We start from the raw sequence: 24,844 nt of genomic DNA on the forward strand, positions 1-24,844 counted from the left end.
TCCCTCTGCACAACGACCCGCATCCCGGAGGTCAGTCTCAGCTGCCAGCAGAGCGAAGACGGGCTCCTACTTCTCCGCCCACCGGTGGCCCAGGTCCTTCCGTGCCAGCGCAGCAAGCACCTGGGCTCACACGCCCGCATCTCAGGGAAATCTCGGGGTGACCGCCCTGGGGCTGACAGCGGATGAAAGGGCTCCTCAAATTCAAAGTGAAGATCTGAAAACACAGCCGCCCTCCGGGCCAGGCGGGGTCAGCCCTGCCGGCTAACTGAGCAGGATGCGTGCTGCCCGGTGGGACCGTTTTATCTTTGTTGTCAGAATGCCATCTGGCGTGGAGGGGACCTGGAGACCAATTCCCCAGGATGATGTGGCCGCTCCCGACGGCGGGTCTGCAGAGCTGCTGGCCGCCCGCTGGCTCCTCGCTCCGCACACGGCAGGAGGACGGTGCTGACCATTGTTCCCGACAAAAGCAAGGCAGGTCCCCTCGAGCCCTCATCCCAGCGGCCTGGAAATGCTAGAAAGATCTGGGTGTAAGCACAGATCCCAGGGTTGCGTTTCCTTAGGCATATTCCTAAGGCGAATTAAATATTTTTTTTACTATGTTACAGCCCACGTGAAAAATATTACCCTCGTAGAAAATACAAACGAGTAGGAAGAAGACACCCCCATCGAGTAGGAAGAAGACACCCCCGTCGAGTAGGAAGAAGACACCCCCGTCGAACGGCTGGGACCAGTCTCAGGCACCGTTTCTTCCAGCTCAGATCTGCAATCTGCCTGTTCACGGAAATCTCCAACGTCTCTCATCAGAATCACCAACACACACACCTTGGAATGATCGCCAGCACTGTCACATCAGGTCCCCTAAAGACGCAGCCACCCTGTGGAGACTGGACCCGGCTGCCGTCACACAATCAAGGGGTGCCTCACCAACGTGTACCCCAAACCAAGTACAGGCCTGGAACAACTGCAGCATTTTAATGACAAACCCTCCTCTATGCTGAGAATGTAATTTCTGCCAACCTCCTAAAGCCGCTTCACCTGAAGCGCAGCATTCAGTCACACCCAAACCCCCAGCTTGGCCTCTGGGGTCGGCATGGCTTGCTTCCAGGGTCGCCCACCTGTCTGGACCCAGCCACACCACCCGCACCTCACCCGGGAAGGCGTCCTCAGGTCCTCTGGCCACACGCCCGCAAGTGTCCTCTCCTAGGAAATGCCCCTTACCCTCTGGCCAAGCCCTCCCGTCCCCCGCGAAGCTTGTCACCGCCCATGGAGAACCCACCCTCAAGTCCCACCTGAGGTCAGCCTCACCTGCCCAGCCCTGGCACCGGCTCTCGGCTCCTGCTGCCCCGGCAGGGACTGGCAGCGAGTGGGTGGGAGTGGAGGCAGCGCAGGCTGGATGAACGAGGTAACGGCAGGACTTGCCCTGCGACGCTGGCCAAGGTGACTGGGAAATAATTGGGGGGAAATAAATGTATGGTTTTTGCTGATCTTTTTACTTTTGTTTTTTGTCCTGACTATTACTGAGGATCCTCTAGGAAGACTGAACTCGTAGGACAGGCCCGTATCCCCACCTGTGTCCACGCCGGTGCCTGCATCTACCTGGATTTATCTACGTAACTGGCTCTAGGTTCCGGCTCCTGTAGTGGTGGAGGCTGAGACGTCGCATCTGCCATCTGAGAGTCGGAGACCCAGGGAGGCCAGGGTGTCGCTGGAGGACCTGAGAGCCACCGAATAACAAAGATTCTCGTCCCTCCAGAACTGGAGCCCCGAGGGCAAGAGAAGATGGAGGCCTCTGCTGAAGGAGTCAGGCAGAGAAGGTGAGTCGGCCCTTCCTCCACCCTTCGGTCCTATCAAGCCCTCAGTGGGGAGGGCGGGTGCTTAACCCAGGCGAGGACTCACTCAGGTGCTGATCTTTTATGGAAATGCCCTCACGGACACATCCGGGAATAAACGTTTAAGCAGCGATCCCATGCCCCAGTCAAGTGGACTACTTGTTTTTTTAATAATATTTTAGTTGAGATATAATCCGCATAAGGAAATCACTATTTTAAGGTGTAAAATGCAGGAGTTTACAATTATAAAATTTACACGCAATGTTGTGCAGCCATAATTCTATGTTATTCCAGAAATTTTCATCGCCTTAGCAAGCAGCCCTGGGCCTGTCAGCAGTCACTCCCAACACCCCTTCCCCATCGGGGGTTCTTTGCATGAAGTCGGGGCTGCTCGGGTGCCGCCCAGCAGCGAGCTATTGCTTCCAAAGCTGTTTTTTTTTTTCTTTTTTTTTTTTTTTTTTAAGATTTACAAGCACTGGGTACAGTCAGAAGCGCGGGAGGGTGAGAGAATTCACCAGAGCCAGAGCGGGGAGCAGAGCAGGCAGAAGGACCGAAGTACACTGCTGAGGGGAGCAGCGGGCGGCAGGAGAGGTCTGCGCGCCATGCGGGACCCTCCTCCGGTGGCCGGGGAGCAGCCGGGGATCGAACCGGCGCTGCAGAGGCTGCGGGCACCTTCGCAACCCAGCGTTCAACCGCTGCGCCACCAGGGAGGTCCCCAAGGCTGTTTCTGAGACAGGAAATGGGTAAAGTTAAAACCCCCTAGAAGTGCTGTCTTATCAAGATTCAGTTATTTTTCTAGAAAAAGTGCTCCTTAGGCTTTCGTGCCTTTGGCTGATTTCCAGATTTTGAAAAGGGCTGGTTCTGAGTCTTTGCCAGCTTTTCAGAATCTCAGAATTCCTTACTTGGCCATTTTCACTAATGTCCTGCTGACATTTGATTTGAGTGAAGATGTGCTTGCATTTCAGTGTGTGCCTCAGAATTATCAGAGCTGTTTCTGAGGCGCTTCTCTAAAACACTGGTCCCAAGAGCAAACATCTGATCCTGTATTCTCTGGTGAAACTAGTTTAGGACACGCTGCTTACGTAAAATTAAACAGGTTTCCTTCGTGCAAGATTTCTGAGTCCACAATATGCCATTCCAAAGATGCCACACGTCTTCAAGGGGAGGATTTACTGTAGACATAAAAACAGCAGGTATTTTGTGGGCCAGATTCTTCTATTTACTATCCCGTTTGACTTATACCACCACCTCGTATTATTATCATTTTATAGGCCAGGAAACTAAGGTATAAGAAGTCTAAATAAATTATTGCAGAGTTGGGAATTTAATCAGTTTAAGCCTGCCTCCTAAGCCGACACACATTACTGCAGGATTTCCCCAACTAATTTGACCACAGACACATTTGTTCACAGAGCATCTTGGAGAACTAATCTAGCTCAAACTACATTCCGTAAAATGCTGAGCTGAAACACAATTTAATAAGTGAGAAACGATTTGTGCTTTTCTCGACACTTTTGTGGTTATAAATCACACCTCAGACCCTTGTTGCAACATTAAATATTGATTGTAGAAGGGAACATGGAGCCCTTCAGCCTATAGATTATCAATACGCAGGAGCATCTCACTATCTATCTCTCAACGGTAGGCATTAACAGCTACCTAAACCCAGAGACCAAATGGACAGAAAGCCCAGAAGATTCTGACCTCAGGCAGGGCTTACCAACACGATTTTAATTTATGAAACTGTAAAGAACTAAATGAGCTGATCCCATCTCAAAGATGTGTTTTCCTCACAAGTTATTTTTTTCTAACGAGGAAAGTAATTTGTTCTCAACATAGGAAAATTTGAAAAGAAAGCAAAACTATGTAAAGGAACAGGGAAAAAAACCTTAATTCCTTCTACTCAGAGCTAATTTCTGTCAGCACAGCTCCTTTTTAGCATTTTGAGTATCTTATTTTCTTTTCATCCTTGGAATCTTGCCATGAATATAATTTTTATTATCATAACTATTTTTCATTCCATTAAAATTCTCCATAAACATCATTTTTGCATGCTTTCAAACATTCTGCCCCTGGAAGTGTTACAGTTTACCGAATCCTTCCACTCATGTTGACCGTTGGGGTTGCTGACCTTCTCTCACTGCTGGAAATAATCGTGATAAACATCTCAGGATGACAGACAGGACACCGGTGTCTGCCTTACTCCGGGAGGTGGTCCAGGCAGCAGGCTCGCCGGGACGCCCGCTGTCGAGGCTCAGGCAAGCCCCCTCCAGCCTCAGTGATGGGCAAATGGGAAATACGTGACCCAAGGAGAGACTCGAGGAAAGAACCCACAAATCCACCAAAGACAATCACATCTAAAATATAAAACACCCAATAAAACCAGAAGGTTTTAAAAAGAGAGGTTGAATCATGTAGTTTCATAAGTGAACGGTAAATCAGTAGGATTTGATTTTAAAATTATCAGTATCTACTAATAAGCTGTTAGTCTATGCCTACCTGCACAATCACACTTCAAGCTCTATACTACACTCGAAAAGTATAAGGATCTACAATTTGTCAAACTTAAGATTTCCCTTGGCAGGTCCTGGAGATGTGAAAATCCAGCTTCAGTGAACTGTTCAAAGTATATTTGGAAATCTATTTCTAAGGACTAGGACTGTATTATTCAATACGGTCGTGTGGGGCGCATTTACTGAGTGTGCTCAGTCTCCACGCGAGGGACTCTGCGTAAAACAGCAGATGTGATGTCACAATGCAGCTAGGATGACGTGAGGCTGACTAATGCTGGAAAGAAGGCTCAGGAGTTTAGTCGAGGCCCAGGGTTTTCCCGCAGATGTGATAAGACAAAGATGAAAACACATCTCAGCTGGAGCCTGTGACTCTCCAAAAACCAAGTGACTTTTCTTCAACAAACCCCACAGAAAGGTAAGAAAACACCTCAAAACCATTTGAAGCAAACAATACAGATTCCTAAGTGTATTTTGAACAATTAACGGAAGCTAAATTTTAGCCAGCTCCCAGGCCCTCTCCAAGGAAAATCTTAAAGTTATTTAAGATTCTTAGACCCTCAAACTATTCACAAATTTTTTTATTTTGGAAAATCGAGTGGATGAAAATGAGAGAAAGGGCTATGCACTAGGATGTTCATCACAGTATTATTTACCATAGCAAATAAAGTGGAAATAATTCTGAGAGCCAGTGATAGAAACTACATAAAACAGAGTAAGTTCATTCAATGTAAGATCTTGCAATCACTAAAAAATATATATGGAAAATGTTATCAGTCAATAGAACATCCGTCATAACAGAAAGCAGGAAAGTTGTGCTGCACGATGATAAATTAATGATTAAAAAAAAAAAACCCGAAGCACAGAGATGAACACTCACATGGGGAATAAAGCGGATTGGCCCCACAGTGGTGACTTCTGAACTGTTCTCAAAATTTTTATCATGAACATGTATTATTTTGGGGGCACAAAAAATGTTAATGAGGATCCCAAGGAAGCAAAGTAAAAGGACGACAGTGTCCTGGGCACTGTCCAGACAAGATGAAATGCCAGGAGGTTTAAGTAAGAAGGCCAGAGAACTCCTCGCTGAGAAAACGACATTTCAGAAAAGACCTAAAAGGAAGAAAGGAGGCCAATCACGCCAGCAGACAGACCAGCAAGTGCAAAGGCCCTGAGGCCGTCCTGGAATGTTCAAATAGCAAGAAAGTGAATGTGGCAGGATGGGCACTAAGGATAAAGGTCCTGGGGGAGGTATGGTGGCCTATTCAAAGGCCCTTGGGAGGCCATGGGAGAGGAGAGGGCGGCATGTGCAAGGGGACAGAGTCTGATCGGAAGGCGCTGGTGGAATCTGAAGCTCTAACTCTCACTGACCGCAGTGGGGAGCCACCAGGGGCTCCTCGGGCTGGCGTAACGTTACCTGGGTCACAGTGTAAGGTATGCTTGGGCTGCTGTGCTCAGGTCTGGCTGGGGCGAACAGTCAGAGAAGAAAGGGCAGGTCTGGGCTAGCTGGGCACAGTGGGGTGCTGCAGCCTGGATGAGGCAGAAGGCGTGGCAAGAAACAGAAGCACCCGACAGAAGGAGGATACCCAAGTTTTGACCATTGTTAGAGAGATAATGACAAATACTGGGTGATTAACCAATACGTGCAATATGAATTGACAAAACAAAAGTAAACACTGGGCACCGGGAAGGGGACTGAGATGACCAGAGGGACACTGGGGTGGGCACAGGGTGGAAGGTGAATAATGGATGGTGGTGGATGTTTTGATTTGTTTTGTCTGTTTTCCTGTGTCCTTTCCTTTCTCTGTGTTTTCTTAAAAACAAACAAACAAACAAAAAAAACCTTGACGTAAGCATCGTGAAATACACAGCGTGGGGGAAGCGCAAGAGAAGGGCAGGAGTGAGGAGCAGGAGCTCAATTTTAGACCTATGGCCCACCACCATGTATAAAAAGAGATCAGTCTGTAAAAACAATCCCAATGAAAACAATGAGATTAAATGTTTGCCTTTTTAATTAGCAAAGATTTAACCTAGAATATACCTTTCTTTGCTAGCTGGGCACTGGAATACATTTTCTGAAAAATAATTTAGGGGTAAAAATCAAGACTCTCAGCAATGTTCATACATTTCACCTTGTTACTTTCCCTTCAAGCAATCTATTTTAAGAAAGTAGCAAAAAGTGCAGACAAAGATTTATGTACACTGTTCAACATTCTTATTTCTAAAAATGAAAAACTGGAAAAAGCCCAAACATCCAACAACAGGGGTAGAGTTAAATATATTATCTGGCGCCCACCCACACAATGGGGTATTGTGCAGCCATTAAAATTTTTTATGAAAGGTTTAAAATATAATTTTAACACAACATGGCAATGCAAAATGTAATACAGTATGGCTTCAAGCTTGAAAACAACAATGAAGACTAAAAAAAGTTTGGCAAGGAATGACTAAAGCATGGTCCTTGTCGCTGGGTGATGAGAATATTTTTTCCTTTTAATTGCAGCCTCTGCAACATTTTTATTTTAATATGGAGAAGAAAAACAATTTCATTTTTTTATGAAGATGGTTCTTCGACTCGCGCAGGTTGCCATGGCATAAAATGAAATACGGTAAAACCCGTGATACCACCACTTCCCTTCCGCCCTCGTGCGAGCCGCCCATCTCCAAAGAAGAATTTGATGTGGGAGGAGGGAGATCTGGAGGGGAGGCTGAGGGCACACGGCGAAATTTTCCCGGCAAAGCAGAGGTACAGCACAGAGGCTCCCCAAGTCCCCAGTGACCGCAAGAGACACCTGGGTGACATTTAAGCCACTAGAAGTGCCAGGTGGAAACTGGACCTTGTGTAGACTCAGGCCTAGGAAATGAACCCCCAGAAGTCCAGATCCCCAGACTTTCCTCCAGGCAGCTGGTGGGAAGGTGCACCCCACACGTGGCATCACAGTCACAGAATCACAGCTGCTGTAATTTTTAGGCTGTGGCAGACCCAAGTCTGTGCACCCCAAAGCCTGCCACTTTATCTCCTTCCTGGCTGGGAGGCCCAGTTTTCTCCGGCCGGTCCTGGAGAGGGAATCCTTGCTGACCAGGACAAAAATCACAAGCCAGTGAATCTGGCCAATGACTGGCTGGGACTGTGGACAGGTGACCACTAGTGATGACCAACGGGCTGCAAGGGCGAGTCTGAAGGCCACTCTGGGATGTGTTATCCTCCTGGAAGAGGCAAGAGAACACACAGCTCCTTCCCTCCAGCCTCGGACACGCCGCACAGAAGCCGCGCAGCAGCTGCTGCAGCCCCTCCTGGGCCCTGGAGGACGACTCAGGAAGAGTCATCCGTCCCCAGCAGGGGCCGAGGGTGGAGCCAGGCCACCACGGCTGCATCCCGGGCTGTGCATGAGCCACATCCTTCTGCACGTCTTGCCAAGTACACAAGGGACATTTTCTACAATTTGAGTTACTGTTTGTCAGCCTCACCTGGTCACTGGAGAGCAGCGGCCTGTGGAGGGCTCTGAAGGTAATCTGGGCTCACTGGGAGGTGCCACGGGTAATTAGCAGCATGAGTGTTGGCAAGACGGGCCGCTGAGCAGGTTTTTTGTAACTGGAGCAGACAGGCTAAAGGAGGAGCGTCCTGGAGCCCTCGGTGGCTTTCTCGGGCTTTTACTGGACTTCTACATGTAGTGCAGCAACCAGGTACACGGCGGGCTGGGGTACCAGGGGGCCAGGCGGCCGGCAGGCGTCCAAGGCCTCTCGCAAGTCTTTACCCTGGGCTTCTCTCTCTCGACTTTCTCTCCTTCTCTCTCCTGTCTCTCCCTCCTGCCTCTCCCCATAGATATCTCAATACTGCTGCCATGGCCCACAGAAGTGAGTAACGTAACTTATAATAATGTAACAAAGGCAGGTGCCCCATCAGGCAGGGCAATCCTAATGGCCGAGGGCAGAAAAGCCTGAAAATCACTTACCCTGCAGTGAGAAAAGGGGTAACCCCAAAGACACATGTTAGTGGCTGGGAGAGAGGGGAGATAAGGCAAGACTAACAAGAGGCTTGGGATTTAAAAGGAAGTGCCATCCCAGCAGGGTGGAGAGACATCAATATTTTTGCGAGGATTCTGTATATTCTCGCGGCCATGACATCATGTGTCACTGGCAGGCCAAGAGCCTTGGGGCAGGCCATGCTAAATGTAACAAGCACCATGAGAGTTGTTTGGTCGGTCAACAAACATCACTGGGCCCCCCTGTGGAGTGTGCAGTGTTCCAGCTCTGAGGGTGCAGACAGCACAGTGGACAAGGTGCCTACTCTCGGGGTTGACAGTCCAGGCTGTGGCTAGACTTCAGGAGCCCTCAGCACGGCAGAGCCACCCACCTGAGGGTGTCACTGCCAAGGGTGAGCCTCTTTCCCTCTCTCTCCCTGCCCTGCTTGCCCCAGTGACCCACTTCTCCCAGAGCAACCAAGAGAGCAGAGAGTCACTGCCCAGCGAAATGTTGTAATGAAGGAACAAAGACTTCCCTTCTGGCCTAGACTTAGTTATAAAACAGAATCAAGTACCTTATAATATCAATATTCCCCCTCATATTTGTGGCCTCTGTAACCATGGCAAAGATTTATACATGCAGAGTTTATCATCATTACCATTTTGCAACCTGTAATTACCATGTACACAGTAGACCAGCTTAAAATTGAACATCTTTTTAGCACATTTTTCCAGAGCATTAGCTGATAAGATGGAAAACGCAGATCATGTTGCTATAGATCCACCCTGCAAACAGGCAGTATTGACGAGACAGTAAAGAAAATACCTGTCAGCAACACAGAGTAACAAACAGTCTCAGAAGACAATACAATGCTTTGAGCCAGGAATACCACCCCAGGAAATGACAACTATAAGAAAAGAGCCATGAATGCAAGGGAGACAATTATAAACAAAGAAGGTCAGCTTGACATCATTTATAATGAGAGAGAAATCAGAATAAGCTGAAAGGACAAAACATAGGAAACAAGTGAAGAGAATCACAGTATATCCATATGACAGATGCTATGCTGATGATACAGCACTGATGCTTCACTGCTGGGGATTGAACTGTTGGCCTCGATTCTTCACTCCCCACGGCCAAAGAGAGTCTGCTTGGCCAGCAGGGAAGATGCCGTCCCCATCAGTGTTGAGTGCACGTGGTCATGTGATGTTCCTCAGCCGGGGCAGTAACAGGTGACACAGCATAAGCCTGAGGTGTGTTTCTGCCTCTGGGCATGTCCCCAGGCACATGTGCCACTGCTGTGGGGACTGGCCCACAGGACGTCTGCAGCTCGGCCTGGGCTACAGGCTCAGGCCAACATGAGCAGGAAAGAAACACTGTTGTGTATCAGGTTGACGTGTTACACAGCAAAAACTGACTGATACAACTAAGTGAACTGGTAGTACATGCAAGGTAGAGATGCTCTAATAAATATTCAAAGAGCAGGCAGTGCTTATGTGACATTATTAAGTGAGAAATGGGATAAAATGGCATTTGCAATTAGGGTGGGGAGTAGGGGAGGATCCCTGCCCTTGGAAACAGGACACCAGGAAATCCATCAAAATGCAGATCACTGACAATTTTTTTCAAGGCTTCAAGTTTTTTAAAATTTTCTTGCAATGAGTATGTGTGAACTGTTAAAAGAATTAAAATAATGCACCAGAACTAAATTTGGTTAACTTTCCTTTTCTTCAATGACAAATTAATCATAAAAGCAGGAGAAAATACAATTGAACATAAAGATTAATAGCTGAAATGAATGAGTGTAGTAAGATATAGTTTTAAATTAAAAAAGCAACACCAGGTAAAAGGTACAAATATGTCTGCACAGAGAGGACAAGTGTATATTGACCTATCTCTGGTATTCCTGGTCTTCTTTTAGGACAATCAAAAGGCATACTTTTTATCAAGTTTACTTAATATTTTAAGCTGCTTAATAAATCCCCTGTTAAAATAAATTAGCTTTTTCTATATTAAAATTGAAATGTACTTATTCTGGGAAATCTGGAAACAATTATTGATATTCAAGTTTAAAAACACAACTCTGACAGTAACCCAAGTGTTTTTAATACTCACTTCTATGCATTTGTTTATTATGTAACTATATACATGTGTTCAGTTTTGTAGCATTTATATTTTTATATAGAGCCAAACAGAAGTAGAACAAAGAAACACATTTAACATGCATAGAAAAAAGAAATTAAGAGTCCCTAGTAATCTGAGAAATCATATCAAGTGGTCTGACATCACTGGAATATACTAGAATACTAGGGTGTGTGTGTGTGTGTGTGTGTGTGTGTGTGTGTGCGTGCACATGCGCACGTGTGCACTTGTGTGCATGCAAAGAGAGGAGGAGGGAAAGAAATAATTCTCAAAAGTTTTCCAAATTTGATTTAAAACATCAATCCACAAAGCTCTGTGAACCCTAAGCAGAAAACATACAAAGAAAATTACATCTCAGTACATCAGAGGCAAACTGATGAAAGTGAAAAATAAAGGAAAATTCTCAAAGCACCAGAGATAAAAAGAGACATTGCAAACAGGACCCACATGATGGCTGAATTCTCATCAAAAACAGCAAAGTCAAGGAGATGATGATGGATGATATCTTTATAAAGTGTTAAAAAGAAGTTGCCAACTTAGAATTCTGTGTCCAGTGAATACACCTTGCAAAAATGAAGGAGAAAGACATTTTAGTTAAATAAAAGCTGAGCTGATTCGTTATTAGCACTGCATTACCAGATGGATACAGGCGATTTTTCAGGAAATGAAAATGAAAGGCAATGACATAACACTTGGAATCTATGGTAAAAATTTAAAAGTTTAGCAATAGTATATATACAGGTAGGTAATGTAAATATATTTTTTCTTAAAGATAACTGAAAAGAAAAAATAATAACCATGTACTGTGACTTTTATAGCATACACAGAATAAAAACATATGACCAAGTAGGACAAAATGGGGAAATAGAATTATACTGCTGTAAGAATCTAACATTACACATGTAGTAGCATAATATTAATTCAAATTAGACTGTGATAAGTTAAAAATGTATATGGAAATCCCTACAGCAACTGCTTGAAATATATAAAGAATTTAAAAATTCTCTCTAAATAGAATGAAGTATTTCTGTAAAACACAATTATAAAAAATGCAAAAAAGAAAAGAGAAGTAAAGAACAGAGGGAACAAAAAACAAACAAACAATAGATGGCAGAATTAAACCCAACCACATCAAAACCACACTAAATATAAATGAACTAACTATCCCAATTAAGGGGCAGAGTTTTCCAGACAAACCAATAAAAGGAAGGTCCAATATATGCTATTTAAAGTGCTTAAAATGAAATATACAGACCAGTTGAAAGCAAAAGAATGTAAAAAGATTTTCCATAAACTAAGTATTAAAGAGTGGGTGTGACTATATTAATAGCAGTGATGCCAAATTCAAAACAAGTAGAATTTCAAAAGATAAAGGAGATCATAATGATGAAAGAGTTAATGAGACAAAATTTTCCTAAATGTGTATATAACTAATAACATAATCTCAAAATACATAAACTTTGACAAAACTAAAGGGAATTTAAAAAAATTTTCAATCACACAGAGATATCACCATTCCCCTCTCAGCAATCAATTTTTCAATGTGGCAAAATATACTAAGGAGATAGGAGCCTTGAACACCTTTACATGACCTTTATAGAACACAATACCAATCACGATGGATGCATATTTTCAATACTACATAATATGTTTACAAGTACCTCAAATACTAATGTAAGTCTCAAACAATTTCAAGGACTGACAATAAACAGAATTGGGAATGGTTGCTAAGGCAAATGAAAGAGATAAGTCCTTTTGAACTTCTGATTTCTCAGTCTTGGTGTGGAAACGGAGGTACAGGAACTACAGGTAAGGGGAAAAGTGTGATGTGCTAAGAAGACAAAAATCAAGGGTGACTCTAGGGTTTTCACCTGAGCAACTGGAAGGAAAGAACTGCTACTTACTGGTAGGAAAGATGGGCAGGAACAGAATTGGGGATGGAGCAGAGAAGCAAGAGTTCAAGTCCAGGGTGGGAGTAAATGGGAGGTTCCTACTAGATATCCAAATTTTAAAAATTAAGAGGGTAATTAAAAAGTTTGAGTCTTCAGGGTACAGGTTGAGCTTTTGGGGAGAGGGGTGATGAAGACGATGTCAGCTTTCAACACATCTCAAATGAACACCACAATTGAGAACCCTCTACAGGCCTCAGCAGGAAATCCATATCAAAATCTAACACAATTTTCCCACTACTTAAAAACCCATAGATAAAGACTTCTGGGAAGTCGGGGAGTGGGTATATCTCCCACAAGGGCAAGCCAGAGACAGAGGCCAAGAATAAACAAATTGCCAACTGCACTCTAGAGCCTGTATCTAATTTGCTAAGGAAAAAATATCATAAATTATACTTTTGTTTCTCTCCCTACCCACTATACTACAGAAATTAAAGGGATTGGTGAACAGAAATCATAAAACATTTATAATCTTGCTATAAGGTCATGATACCACAGAAAGACCAGAAACATTTGTTATTTTCTAGAGGAAATAAAATGCCAATGCTAATTACTTTCCAATACAAATGCAAAGCAAGCATAATTCTGGTGAAAGCATAAAAGGTACGTTTTACTAAGCTGCTGATTCTCCGGAAGATTGATGGAGTAATTATACTCTGGAGAGAGGTTAAGAAACTATGTTGAAACTTACTAAATATGACATGCAGTGACTTTTCGATTTTGTTTTTAAAGTGTGCTTAAAAATAATTACATTTCAAATGGAATTTATAAATATCTTATACCACTTGAGTGAACCACAGAAAATGCTGCCACACCACGGTCTTGTTGAATTTAATAAGCTCTAGTGCCTGAAGTGGGAAGTCACTGGCAATTTTCACTGGCTCAGAGGCTGGGTTTGCGAAGCATGGCTGGCTGTCACGGCGCTTCCATGTTGCCAAACACGGAGGGACACCATACATCCTGGACCCTGTGCTGTCTACACACAGGCAAACGTACCCAATTCTGGACACTCGGGACCCTTCTCCATTTCTTGTGGAATTTTACAATGTCTCCTGCCCACCAACTGCTCCCTGTGCCCACCCATCCTTCAGTCCACAGCTAGTGTCATCATCTAGCACCCAGCACGCCCCAGGCAAAAAGCACTGGTGGCACCTCCTCTTCTCCCAAGAGGGCTCCAGTCAGCCCCGTCAAACAAGAGCTCCGCAGTGCAGCCGTGAGCTTGGTGCCCGCCCTGGGGGTCGCTGCTCTCTCTGAGATGTAGCTCTGGACGGGATCACAGTGGAGCATGAGCAGAGGCCAGGCCCTCGGTGCGAGTCCCTCACTCACTTGTAGTGTCTGCCACGCGCCCAAAACACAGGATGTTGGTGAAGCACCAGGTGTGGAGGCTCAGCAAGACCCCGGAAAGTGGTTTTTGCCTACCCCTGGGGAAGTAGGCGCTGACAGCCCTAAGAGACCATACATCCTCTTCCAGCCAGCACTAAGTGGCTCCAAAGGTGGTGGCGGTCTAAGCAGCAAGGGCCCAAGGTAGGGGCAGCGGCCGAGTCTCTGGGACGGTCTTTAGAAGTGTGGAGGGCTACAAGTCGACAAAGTCTACAAAGGTCTGGCGAATCCCACTGGGGTGTCGATGCTTCTCCCTTTTCAGAGGCCATCTGCCAGGTCCTCCTCCTTTGAAGGTAGTCTGATAAATGCTTCCTCTGCAAAGGCTGGCTGCCAACTTCTTCGAAAGTGGTCCAACAAATCCTCCTCATCAGAAGCCGGGAGCAGAATGACTCAAGCTGGCTCATGCTCTGCCTTACACCCCCTTCAGGGTCGCCCACCTGAAGACCATTTTCAAAACTAAGTGTCTGATTGGACTGTTTAGCACCAATTAGCTTGTTTTCCATTTTTCAATCCAAGTAATTAACTACTCAAGTGGGCTTGAACCTGATTGGCCCATTTAGCTAACACCTGATTGGTCCATTTAGCTAACGCCTGATTGATCCATTTAGCTTGTACCTCATTGGTCCATTTTGCTTGCACCTGATTGGTCCATTTTAGAATCCCAGCACCAGATATAAAAGCAGAGAAAGCCCAGCCCAGCCAGCACTCAGGTAGGGCAAGATCATGGGCCTGTTTGCTCCAGGGAGTCACAGCCGAGGCTGGCCACAGTGTGAGGAGAGGGGGGTGGGAGCAGGGGTACAGGGGTGCGGAAAGGAGGGAGGCCAGCATGCCTTGGCCCCCAAAATGTCATCTTACCCTGTGACCTCTGGGGGCCCCAGGGATCCCCTTTGCCGCCCTCCCTCAGGGTTAGTCTCAGAAATTGTATATTTAGAAACACTTTCCAAGCCCAGTGTGGGGCTCCACTGGAACGCTGCACTGAAGTTACTCTGTAGTGGTAAAACTAGGTGTATTCATCTCCTGGGGTGGCCATAACGAAGTACTACAAACTAGGAGGCAAAAAAGAACAGAAATCTTCTCTCTTGGTTCTGGGGCCTGGAGTCCAAGGTCAAGGTTGGTTCTTTCTCACGCGGTGAAGGAGAATCAGTTCCAGGCCCCTCGCCTGGTTTCTGGAGGAATGTCTGCCATTCTGGGTGATCCTTGGCTCGCAGCTGAACCTACACTCTACCTGCTTGTCTTTGTGTGTCCTCCCTGTGTGCGTGACCGCCTCGGGCTCCAAGTTCCCCCTTTTTGTCAGAACACCAATTCCCCTGGATTGGGGCACACCCTGATGACCTCATTTTAACTGATTACATCTGTCATCTCCAAATAAAGTCCCATTCTAGGGGATTGGGGTTGGGGCCTCCACATACTTATTTTGAAAAACTCATTTCGGCCCTCTACACCAGGCACCAAATGTCTTTATTTCCCGCCCCTTAAGCACCTGAGGTGGCTAGTTTCTAAAAGGGAGGAGTCCAATGCCTCATCTTTCCTAAAACCCCCGTCAGCCCCCAAGTCCCCTGCAAGGAATGGAGCCAAAGCAAGACTGGGAAGTGGGCCGGGTCAGTGGCAGAGACCCCAGCCAGACGACACTGCTCGCCTCTCCCTGCTTGCTCAGGACACGCCAGATCCCAGCCGTCCTGTAACAAGGCCTCGGACAAGAGTGCTCTGAGGGCCGAGCGTGTGGGCGCAGAAGGGAAACGAGAAAGGAGCTCCTGATAAAGGGGCCGCACGTTACCCAGAGGACATCAGGGCCATCCCTCCCCTCACCCAGCTTCTCCACCCACTCAGTCAATGCTGCCCGGGTGCAGCCAGGTGCCCCTGGGCCGGTGCTCAGCCTACATCACCCACCCCACCCCACTGCGACCTCTCAGGCTGCACCCCATCTCCAGGGGAAGAAACCGAGGTCTGGGAGGCACGGTCCTCGGCACGGTGACACCAACAGCAGGCAGAAAATCAGGATTTAAACCCGGCTCACCCCAAACCCGGGCTTCCAACCTCTAGGTAGTGACCTTTTCAGCCACGAATTTTAATTTTATCTGATAAACTTTATCAGGTGCCAGACTGCGGCAAGCCCTGTGCCTGCAGAGCCCATTCACTCCTCAGAACCACTGAGATGCTAGAACCTTCTGTCCCCTGTACAGATGAGGAGACAGGGGTCAGGGAGGTGGAGAGACCTGCTCGGGGCGGGGCTCCAGGTGGGCCAGCCCCCGGCCCGCGCCCTCCACTGCGGAAGGGAGGCTCCCAAGGGCGCCTCGGAGACAGGTCTGTGTGACACTGAGTCGAGCCCTAACGGGGTGCAGCTTTCCATGCCCCACCCCCAAAGAGGACAAAAAAGTGTTTGAAAGCACAGTTCCCGAGAACATCCAGCAGCACCCTGAAAGAGCCCGCAGGGAGGTGCCGACGGACTTTTCCGCTTAGAAACTAGCTTAGTAACCAATCGTGTGGGAACAAATATAAACTCGACCTGCCGGCGTCCGGAGAAGTTCTGACAGCAACTTACATAACTGAGAGCCCCTGACCGCTCGAGCCTTTGTGAGCCCTGCCTGTTGCCCCAGGCCACCGGAACACGATTTCAGGGCTACCCGAACATGCTCCCCAGGTTTTAATCCTTAAAACCCCAAAGAAATGATGCTTGCACTTTCATGGTAGCTTCAGCTTTCAGTTTCTCCCTTGGCGCCGCTGTGCTGTGGAAGGGGCCTCCCTGCTGGAAGGGTCTGTGATGGCGCTGGGCAGGGGCCTGGTGTACCCCAGACACACGTGAGCCCTGGGTCTGCATGCGACCTCCAGGCCAGGCTGGAGGCTGGAGTGTGGTGGCAGTGCATCTGCTGCCCCCCAACATCGGGGAGAAAGCGGGGTAGTCACACACCCCGACTCCCCGGCCTGCCTTTCTCCCCCAGCTGGCGTGTGGCCACTAGGGCTGGGCATGCCCCCCTGCCTTCCCCAGGCCCGACCCTGCAGCCCTACAACCATGTCCGTCCTGTCTCGTGCCTGGACCACTCACTCATCAACCCGCGCCCAGAACAGCCCCCGAGTCAAAGAAGGCCTGGAAACAGCCGCGTGGGGGCTCGCTGCAGGCAGCACCACTCTGCCTCCGCCTTACTGTGTCTAAACATCACCTCCCATTTATAGATGTCAACGCTGCTTCAGCTGAAGTTAGAAATACAAAGTTCCAGCGCCTCCCTGGTGGCCTAGGGGTCAGTCTCAGCACTATCACCGCTGTGGCCTGAGTGCGATCCCCGGCCAGGGAGCTACCCACGTGGCACAGCAGACCTCTCCTGTCTCCCCGCTGCTCCCCTCAGCAGTGTGTTTCAGTCAGTCTGCCTGTTCTGCTCCCCACTCTGTCTCTGGTGACTCCTCTCACCCCCCGCAGGGACCCTGCAGGTGCGGGCCAGTGAGCAGGCTTGGGAGAGGCGGGCCTGAGGGAAGCGTGCTCAGTTATACGGAAAGCAGCTTCACTACCTGGGGCGGCTCAGTTAACCCCTGGAAACCCCAGCCCCTTCATAAGGCGGAGGCCACGGTACCTCTCTCAGGTGCTATCAGAGGACGAGGTAAAACCGTGGATGCATCATCCTCCTCCTCAGGTGCACAAGGGAGGCTGTTACCTCTCAAAGGTGACACAGCAGTTTTCTTTGTCTTCTGGACAAAGGCTTAGGGACAAACAGGACAGGTGTCAGGTAAGGGAGTTAGCTAAGTCCCCGAAGGAGGGTGCAGGTAACTAGGCCGAGTGGGGCAGAAACAACCCACGACAAGCCCAGGGGGGCTAAGGAGCTCACAGGAAGCAGAGGGGATGCCCGTAGAAGCGGCGACGCTGATTCTGAGAAGACAGGCAGCCAGTTTTATGGGACGATGGCCTGAGCCAGGGGACCTGCAGTGAAGGGGAAGGCCGGTGGGGTGAGATGGGACCGGTGGGCGGGACTGTGCTGCTCAGGGCCTTGGAGACCCTGTTCCAGCTCCTAAGCTCTCCCCTGAGAGCAATGGAAACACTCAGGAGCGCTAAGCAGAGCCCAACATGGCCACCTGGGTGATTGAAAGCGTTTAGTTGGCGGCTGGGTGGAGGGTACCTGGAGGGGCAAGAGGGGGAACAGAGGCCAGTCAGGAGGCAGCGCAGGGCCCCCGTGAGGGACTCTGCCTGCACGGAGGTGGCGGTGTGGCTGGGAAGACAGGGGCAGGTCTGGGAGAGGCCTGGAGATGACCGATGTCCACACAGCAGGTGCCCGCCTGCATTTGTGGAGAGGAGGGACACAGACGTGTCAAGAAACACCCGGGAAATGTTGGCTGCAGCACCGCGCTAGATCACGGCGCCACTCATGAAGCCGGGGAGCTGGGAGAGCCGCAGACTGGCCGAGGCCACTTGGAATCCGCAGTGTTAATTCCCTTGGACGGCCACGTGGCACGACACTAGGAACACAGATTTGGAGCCCAGGAGAGAAACAGGAATTGAGGAAACAAGTGATCGAGGCTCTGTGCCACAGGAAAGTGTGCCCCTTATTAGTGCCTGGGCTCTTGCTCCAAACCCGCTGCCTGGTGAGTCTGGTCCTTGCTCCTCCTCCAGCCACCGCGCCTTGGGAGGTGCCAACAGGGGGCACAAGAGAGACGCTGCTAAGTGGAGTGGGAAGAGGGTCCTTCCTCCTGCCAGTGGGCAGCTGACCTGGTGCCAGCAGATCCCTGTGCAGGGGCCTGCACCTCCCCTCCTGCAAGTTCCTCTGCCCCCGCACCCAGGGGCCTGCTCCTGGGACAGCCGTGTCCTCTCCAAAGGACACAGCCACGGTGGAGAAGGGCTTCCTTCTAAGTTGCAGAGTCCTTCCCTGTTCACTCACCCTCAGTCGCAGTGGGGGACGCTGTGTTTCCTCTGCACCCCCGAGGGCCCTCTGGCTCCTTTTGGCAGTTACTAACCTTTTTACTAGGTGACCATTTGTATTACTGCTCCCTATTTGGAAGCCAGTGTGACCTGTGTCTGCCGACTGCAGCCGCTGACGCGTGGCTGCACGGGATCGCCTACAGAGACAGTGCAGGGCGCAAAGGAAGCGGCCCAGGGCTCAGTCTTAAGCAACTCTAGGACTGACCGGACAGGAGACTGATCTTGCGAAAGAGCCACGAAGGGGCGGCCAGGGTTGCAGAGGAGGAAGGGGGAGCGGCAGAGCAGCAGGAGGTGCGAGGGGTAAGATGGCTTCAAGAGAGAGAAGCACAGACAGGGGTGCCGGAGCTTCCAACCTTTAACAGAAAAATAGGCAAACATCTCCATGTCCTTCGAGGAGACTGTCTATAAACGGCAAGGAAGTTGGTAAATATGACGGACACTGAAGGGCTGACGCATGTCAACAGGAGCCTCCAGAACATAACCATGAAGGAGAAAATATTCACAACACACAGAACTGACAGAGCCATCGATGATGTAAGAACTTCTACAAATCAATCAAAACTCGTAGTGGAAAAATGAACAAACTGCGGAGAGGCGTTTCAGGAAAGCAGGAACTAAATCTACAAGGAAGCCTCAGCCACAGCCATTTCAAGCAACAGTGAAGTATCACTTCACAACACAAACCACTAAGTGTGAAGTAATGGCGAGGACATGGGGGTGTGCGCCCCATGTGTGCAGCCTCGAGCACGTACATGCAGCTCATCCAAACCAGGATGTGCTTGTAAGAGCAAAATACGCAGCCAGTTTCAAAGGCTTAGTAGAAATAACATGGCTTACACATTGAACTCACAATATTTTAAGCACATTGAGTTAAATAAACCATATTATGAAGATCATCTATTTCACGCTACCTTTCTAATGTTGCCAGTATAAAATTTTAAATTGCGCAAGCAACTCACATGCATGGGTTTACTCACACTTCTTTAGAACAGTGCTGAGGTAGAACAGCGGGAGTGTCTGAAAATGGCTTGTCACCAGGTTCCTGGACTCAACCACCTTGGAAAACAATGATAAAGTTGCACATGCACCTGCTCTGTGACCCAGCCGTTCTCCCGTGGACACAGATCTTAGAGAAACTCATGCATATACAAATGTGTTCACGGTAGCATTGCTCATAATAGTAGTCAAGAACTAGAAAGAGTACAAATGGCGGGAGAAAAAAAGATGAATGAATAATGCTAGTGGCACATAATGGAGCATCATCCAGTACTGAGAATAAATAGAATATAGCTATCTACAGTAGCCTGGATGAATTTTAGAAACTGAATCTTGAGCCAAAACAGCAAATGCAGAAAAAAAAAAAATGCATGAAACACAGTACCGTTTTTATAATTGCAAAGTCAATAAAAATGAAACGCTTGCTGCGAAATGAGATAGCATGGAGAAGGGTGGTGGGAAGTCATGCCCAGGAGCAGGACAGGCTCCATGTCTTCAGCTGGGTGGTGAGTTCATGGGGGCTTCAGTCTTCTTAGGTTCAGAAAGAGAAGACTGACAATCCTCTGCTAGTTCTAAGAACAGAAAGATCAAGGCAACCCTAGTCCAAGCTGTTTCACTGAAATGGTTACGAGAAGTCGGAGACAGTGATTCCAGAGATTAGAAAGAACATCTGAGAAATGACCGCATGAGAAAGTGAGGACACCAACGAGGACTGTTTTCTAAGAAGCGTGGATGTGAGCATGAGGACAGCTGAGCAGCAGATTCGAGGTGGTACAGATAAATATGGAGGAAGGAAGACCTAGTGTTTGGATCAACCTTCCTGCTAAGAAAACTAAGCAACTGTACAAAGTATATCACTTCTTTAAAAATCTGTGTAAAGGACTCACAGAGTGAGGAAGTGCAGGGTGAACACCCATGCAAAGGGAGAGCCCTGAGAGGTGAGTCAGCTTTGGGCTCACACTTCCTCAAGAGGCATCTGCCAGGTCTGAAAGCTCCCAGGGCTGAGAAGACAGGAGGCCATGGAGGCCCCTGGAGGCTTAGGGATGTGGCCAGCGCCTAGCAAAGAGGGAGAGCCTTGGTAAACACCCTGGGCTCCCTGGAAGGATGCCAAAGGGCCCCATTCCAGGCGTGAGTTTAAAGGGATGAGACCAGTGCTCACAGGGTGATGAATCCTCTGCCTCTGCCAGAATTGAGATGAAATGCAATTCCTGCCACTGCTAGCTTAACTGCCTACAAAAACCAAAAGGGACCTTCTTAAAGGAAAATAACAGCATCGAAAGCCGTAAATGATCCCTGCACTATTTCCCATCATATGAAAATGCCCATCATGTGATTAAAAAACAAACAAACACCCAGGCCAATGAGAAAATAAGATATGCCCGAAAGGAAGTGACAGGTAATAGAAACAGAGGGCTATCAAATAATGGCGTGATCTGCCATGTCTTCTAAACAAACTTCATTAATATATTTAAGTAACTGAAAGCCAAGAATTGAGAATTTCAACAGAACGTGGAAAGCCATAAAAGCTAAATGGTGATTCCAGAACTGAAAAAGGCAGTAATTAGTTTAAAGAATTTAATGTATTTAATAGCAGATAGACAGATCTGAAATGATATTTGAAAACAGGCTAGAAGAAAATATTCACAAAGACAGACAAGGGAATTTTTTTAACACAGAAATATTGTCAGATCCATATGGGGAGTAGCAATAAGATATAGATCTGTGCAATTCTAGTTTGATAAAGTGAGGAGAAAGAGAAAATGCCAGAGTGATATCATAAGCCAAAATAAGAATCCTCCAACACCATCAAAGCCATAAGGGGCAGAGCCCAGAAGCATGAGCCACAAGCATAAAATGGCCAGAGCGCCACACCTGTATGCATGGTGGTGACATTTCTGAAAGTCAAATATAAACTCTTACAAGCTGCTAGACAATGAAAATACACAAGCTCTAAAGGAATAAATAATGCTAACAGCTGTCTTTCAATCAGTAATAATGGAAGTCAAGAGACAATAGAATCTTATCTTCAAAAACGCAGCTGACATATAATTTGATGTCCAGCAAATTAATAATTCATAAATAAAATCTAAATAAAGACACCTTTAGACAAACAGAAAAGAAAAACTGTCACCAGGAGACAGACACTAAAGGAAAAACTAAAGAAAATACTTCAGGTAGAATGAAAATAATTCCAGTGGAAACTCATAAGAGAAAAATAAATAAAGGGCAGAACATATGAATAAATATAATAAATAACCCATCACCAAAGAACTAGGAAAAGAATATAAAGTTAAACCAAAAAAGCATATAGAATAATTAAAAATAGAACATAGGTCAATGACTCAGTAAGCAAACAAAAATTAACAGTCAAAAGTTATGTTGAAATTAAAAAAAAAAACTGATAAACCCAAGCCAAAAAATCAAGAAAAGTTAAAAAGAAAACACAAATTTCCAAAATCAGAATTGAAAAAGGCATCACCACTATAGACCCTACAGACAGCACGCTGCACCATCTGAAGGTAAGCGGTAACCCCACACACTCTCTCCCAGAGGTCTGCAGCAAATGGTCTACTTCCAGGTTCTTTTAATGAGACCAATATAACCTTGACACAAAAGCTTAATAAAGACATGAATGTGTACTCATTCTGGGGACATGTGGAAGTAATTAAAACCTGTTTATTTTTTTGCTAAGGTCTGGACCAATTCATCTATGAAGACATCTGGACCTAGGCTTGTCTGCACAGAGACGTTCTTGTTATAGATCCACTCCTTAATACACACAGAATTATTCTAGTATTTAAATTTTTCTTGAGTAATTTTCAGTAAACTACTATTTTTCAAAATGGTTGTTTCATCCAAGTTTTAAATGGATGGGCAGAATATACATAAAACCCTTTTACAAAAGAGTTAAAAACAAAATATCAGCAAATCCAACAGAATAATATATCACATCATGACCAAACAGATTTCATTCCAAGAATGAAACTGCATTTAATAGCTTAAAATCTTTTAAAAATATAATTCTGTACCTAAAAAGATAAAGGAGAAAAACCACTTATCTCAACATACAGAAAAAGCACTTACTTAAAGTCAAGTGTCACTGATGATAAAACCTCTGGACAAATCAGGATAGAAGGAAACATCTTTAATGTGATAAAGTGTATCTGCAAGAACAATACACTAACATAATAATTAGTTGTACAGCAGCAAGTGCTTTCTGTGGGAGGGAGTGCTTTCTACTGCTTTAGGTAAGTTCCAGAACCAGAAAAGGCTGTGTCTTGCTGCAATAACGAGCAACCCATATCTCAGGATGTGGGTGACAGTAGTGACCTCCACAATGCAGGAATTTTGTCTCGCCCAGGAAGCGGCAGGTATCAGTCCTGCCTTCTCCCTCAGTGGGAAGAGAAGTGATGACACTCTGAGCTGGACATGCAGGAGTCTGATACCTACTCATCAGGACAGGCCACTGTTTTCTAGAAGTTCCCTGAGGATTGTCAGTGCACCAGTGCTGGGAGCCACCGGGCTGCAGGCAGCACAGCAGCAGCAAGCTCAGTTCTCTGCCCAAGCAGGTCGCAAGGTCCAGAGGAAGGGACAGGAGTGGAGAGGCCTTTCTGGACTCAAATCCGAAGTGTGTGGTCCCAAGCAGCTGGGGGTGTGTGGGGGAGGTGTGAGGAGCAGCTGAAATTCTTGGGTCTGTTTTCAACAGCTAGCTTCTGCACCCCAAACGAATGCAAGAAACTAGCCCCAGCAAGTATGACTGTACTCCTGTTCAACACAGAGCTGCCCAGGCCTTCAGCAGCCCCCCTGTAGGCCTCGTGGCTGCCAAGGCTAAAAGGAAACCCCAGGGGCTCTTCAGGAGGCCTCGGTCCAGGGCACAAGATGGATGCGGACGGAAGGACGACAGGAGAGCTGGCACCTCTCACCTCTCACAGCCCACGACCCAAACAACGCTGCAGAGGGCGGCTTTGGCTCTCCTGCCTGCCCAGCGTTCCCTTGCCTGTCTTCTGCTGAGGCTCAGCAGCCCTGGAAAATTCTTCAGATGCACTCTTCATCCGAATGCTTCAGGGGAGTCAACGCCACCCCCTGAATCCAAGGGTGGCCCTGACGCAGTCCATCAATTCCGGCTCTGCCTCCAGGGTCACGGCGACCAGTTCAAGGACGGCCAGAGACTTCACCAGAACAAACCCGGAGATGTCTCCTTCAGCTCTGAAAAAGACACACCCCTTTTCTGTCCAGAGCAACGGGGCTGAGCCTGGAGGTGACAGTGGCCCCGGGAGGAGAGGACCTGCATGAAGCTGCACAGAGGTGAGCAGAGGACCCCAGACGGAAGATTCCTGATACTCCAGCCTGGCCGCAGCTCCGCAGCTCCACTACTCACTTCTCCATTCATCAAAAACTTACTGGAGGTCTCCTGCACTCCAGGTGTTTGCTCAGGACTTGGGGTCACAGCCGGAAATAAGCCGCGCCACACCCCTCCCTTCGGGAGATGTAAGTCCTTCGGAGGAGAGAGACACAAAATCCCTGCCGTAAGGTGCTGTGGCTGAGTGGAGAGAGAGCGAAGGAGAGGAAGGTGAGAGCCATGGAAGGGGGAGCTGATGTGCACGCAGAGGGCCTGCCCTGCTTCCAAGGCCCCTGGCCTGCGCTGGGGCGGGGTGGCGGGGTGGCGGGGTGGCGTGGGGCGGGATGTCTCAGCAACGTGCTGACATTCCCGACACTCACGTAACAACTCTGGCTGCTGCGCCAGGGGACTCCCAGTGGGTCAGGGAAAGGTAAGGAACCCAGCTAAGGAGGCCCATGTCACCCCCACGTCCCCCAGAAAAGCAGTGACCCCAGCTCGGGCCAGAATGGTGGTGGAGGAGGTGGGGAGAAGGGCCAGGGCCCCTAATTCCCTTCAAACTGCAGGAAGTGCGTCTAACCTGCCACCCCTCCTGACCTCAGAAGCACCCACATTAGACGCCCGATCCTCCAGGAGGGAAGGAAAGCGGCCTCTGCGTCTTGCCATGGCCTCCGGGGACTTTGGGAGCCACGACAGGCCACGCTGGGATGAACAGGTGTGCTGCACACGGCAGCGAGGCTGCCTCACACACGCCAACCCGGCCAGCAGTGACCGCAAGCGCGCCCCGATTCCAGAGACAGGGAACCGCAGACGAGCAGGTGCCTTCAACTCAACAAAACACA

The 24,844-nt window shown here is 47.8% G+C and overlaps 1 protein-coding gene across 2 annotated transcripts in view; it reads right to left on the reverse strand.

Moving 5' to 3' along the window:
* The window catches only part of STK32B (serine/threonine kinase 32B), a 156,449-nt gene that overhangs the window by 127,029 nt on the left and 4,576 nt on the right, over window positions 1-24,844 (reverse strand). The window contains exon 1 of one of the 2 annotated variants that reach the window (XM_054688029.1): window positions 1,306-1,412. The exons of the other annotated variant lie outside the window; for it this stretch is intronic. The gene's annotated coding sequence lies outside the window, so the exon portion shown is untranslated. Of the gene's footprint in view, window positions 1-1,305; window positions 1,413-24,844 lie in introns of those variants that run through there. 2 annotated transcript variants of the gene reach the window in all.

Source organism: Talpa occidentalis, unplaced genomic scaffold (assembly GCF_014898055.3).
Source record: "Talpa occidentalis isolate TD23 unplaced genomic scaffold, MPIMG_talOcc4v2.1 talOcc4.6, whole genome shotgun sequence".
In the NCBI taxonomy this organism is placed as follows: Eukaryota; Metazoa; Chordata; class Mammalia; order Eulipotyphla; family Talpidae; genus Talpa; species Talpa occidentalis.